Source organism: Crinia signifera, chromosome 7 (assembly GCF_055691185.1).
Source record: "Crinia signifera chromosome 7, ASM5569118v1, whole genome shotgun sequence".
NCBI lineage: Eukaryota > Metazoa > Chordata > Amphibia > Anura > Myobatrachidae > Crinia > Crinia signifera.
Window position 1 is genome coordinate 59289067 of NC_139223.1, and position 3289 is coordinate 59292355.

Here is a 3289-nt window from a genome sequence, read left to right on the forward strand (position 1 = left end):
GAAATATCTGACTGGGGAGAGCAATTAACAGGCTTGGATGGGGACCACTGCTTTGAAGTCAGATATCTCCGGTTCCCCAGGGCCGATTTTTAAAATTCTTGTACCCATGGAAAGAGGGGACCCTCAGCTTTCAGACTATAGCCCTCAGATTCCTTGGGCTGTTTCTGGGTACTCAGAAACCCCCCCTGCGTGCGCTAATGCCAGTGATCACCATCGAGTTCCCTCTAGCTCCCAGGCCGCATCTCACGGTACTCAGTCCCCATCACTGTGTACATCCTGCTATACATATTCCTCTGTGCCCTCCATGTTGCTACCAAGCATTCAGTGCCAACAATCACCATCGATGGTTTAAGTACCCCTCAAACATCTTTGCTCTAGAGACTCCAGAGTATCAAACCCTGCTAAAGCCACAGAGGAACCTGGGCAGAGGGCCGCGACCTGGTTGGCAGTTGCAGCTAAGTCCATATCCCCTTGCGGGGGTCCCTGGTGAATACCACTGTCGGCTTAGACCCCGCGCCTCTGCTTTAGGTCTCAGCCAATCCTCTGTGTCCCCGGCAGGTTATTCTCATCTATCCTCTGTGTATGAGCTCCAGCTACCTCAAGCCTCCCCGCTTCCGGTTCCCTGCGCCCTCCACTGGCGCACCCAAGTCAGTGCCGGGAACACAGCTGGTCCAGGCCGTGACATAGCAGCAGTAAGAAGAGTTTTGGAATCATTCAAACCTCAGCCTATCACTAGCTATTTCAGATTTTACCCTGCAACCCAACAGAAACAATACAGCCCCAACAGAAACAATACAGTCAGATCATTCCAGTACGTTGAGGGGTTTTGTTCAGATACTAGTTTAGTCACTACTGTAGGTTAAGCTGTGGTGGTGGCGTGGTAAAGTCACCAACAAGTCCAGACCTAGAACTCTGCGGCTTCTTCATGTTTCCACAAATCAAGCATAAGATGTGTGGGTCTGTGGGATATGTTTTAAATCACCGTAAGGCTATGGGAGTGGATGGTTAAAGTAAGGCTGTGGGAGGGCTGGGTTGGGATTTAAACACTTACTGTACCTGTACAAGGATCCATCAGGATTTTGTCCATTGGGATTCCACTGTTGTTCTTCTGACTGCCGGTACTTTGTACCCAACCCATTTTTTATCATGAATGCTGTGTCATAAATTTACCAATTGGAATTTTCCAGATTTGGAGCTTTTTTTTCGTAAATTTTCTGCACTACATATAAATTACATATTAAAGGATCCACTTATTACCACCATGTCCCTAGAAATCCTACTCTTATTAAACTGTTTTACTAAATTCCTTATAATAAGATTAAACAGCCATTGCTGATCATGAGTGAAATTAGCATGGAAGTGCATCAAGTGTTTTCTCTTAGTTTTTTCTGATCTTCTGTTTTCTGTGGGTGCTGGATGATGGGCGGACAGTCAGGATTCTGACGGGCAGTACTCCGACTGTTTAAATGCCTGGCAGCCACAATCCCAACTAACAGGGATTATTGTCCCTCATGGGGGTCCACGCCCCCCACAAAGGGAGGATAGAACCTGTGTCAAACAAAGCGAGCCACCGAGCCCCCAGCATGGCAGATGCAGCGAGCCCCCAGCACGGTGAACACAGCAAACCCGCCTGCGGCTTCTTTGCGCTCACCCCCTTTCGGATTACCAGCGGTCTGGATTCCAATGTCGGTATACTGATCGTTGGAATCCTGATGATCCCACGTATTTATGCATTCAAGTTCTCTTATTGTAGATTTTCTCTTTTTTTATTTTTATAAAATGATGTATTCCTACTGCTTCAGGAATGCTAGAATCAATAAGCTATATCATTTGTGGTTTACAAACATTCAGTGCATATTATGTAACCTGCATAGATTGTAGCTGAAGCCGTACTCTAAAAGGACATGGGACAGATTGTTGGAAAATAAAAAACCCAGCAATGGAACCTGTCACTAAATATTAAAAATAATCATCACCACTTGGGATGTGTCTTACATGAAAAATTGCAGCAATAAAACGATGACCATTTGGTTAGGTCTGTTCTGCGTATTTAATCAGCACACGCTCTGAGAATACTATAGAAGCCTTATTTATTGGGCTATGGTAAAGACAGCAAGCATTCACAGTCACATAATTAGCATAAACCGCATTCTGTATTAGCTGACTGCAATATACTAATTGCATGCTGTCATTCTTCATGTTAAATGGTGGACCCAGCAAGACAATTTTAATCTACACAAATGAGGAAACGTAGCTGTGGGGAATATGAGATTTGTCTTATTGGTAAATGATTACAAAGCAAGATAATGAAAATATTTTGCATAGGGACATGAATGGGGGAGGGGGGGATCTTTTCCAGCTGTTGTTTAAGAAATATTGTATACAATTTATATTACATATGAAGTAGCTGATGCACAAGCCGCCCATTATGGCTCAGTATTGTGTGTATGGCATAGAGAATGCATATAATTTACACATACTGTACAGAGGTATACACTGTATCTATGCTGCCAAACCGACAAATATTCATAGCACCGTACACACCAAGCTCAAGAAGGCTCATTTTCGCTCTTCTTAGCAATATTGCTCGTTATAGAGCCCAGTGTGTATGCTCTGCCTGATGTTCTTACGGGGATTGTTAAAGACCCCCTCTGTAATCTGTGCATGTACAGATGGGGGATCAAATCTTTAATGAGGATGCAGCATGGCCCCTAGAGACCCCCCCTCTTCATCTTTGCTAGTCACCTGCCAGAATCAACAAGTGTGTATGTGTATGCCGGCACCCCTCCGGGTCCCTACTCCTGCCGATATTGGTGGCAGCAGGAATAACCCAGTGTGTATGCATCCTTAGTCACTGTTCTCATCATTGGCTTTGCCCTACCCTTGGTGCAGCTGAACACTTGCACACATGGACAACTCAGAATAAGCCCTATTTCCATTGACATGATTTGTAAGATCTATTGTACTTGATGATGAAAAGCCATATGATATGCTAATAGCACCACTATTACACTTCCTGAGTCACCCCATTACCGATGCGTAGCAGGACGGGGCACGGACAAGATGTTTTAACACCTTTTTCATCAGAGTGAGAGAGCAAAATCTTCCCTCTCGGTCATTGTCCCCTTGAGCAGACAGCGCATCAGTGGCAGTGGAAAGCATGTCTCTTCCTGCCGGCTTGACTTTTATGGGCATGCGCTGGATCTCTCTACTTATGTGAGATCTCCTGCACAGTCCAGAGCCAGCAGCAGGGTCAGCACTGTCCCTGCTGTGGGGATAGTCAAGGGGC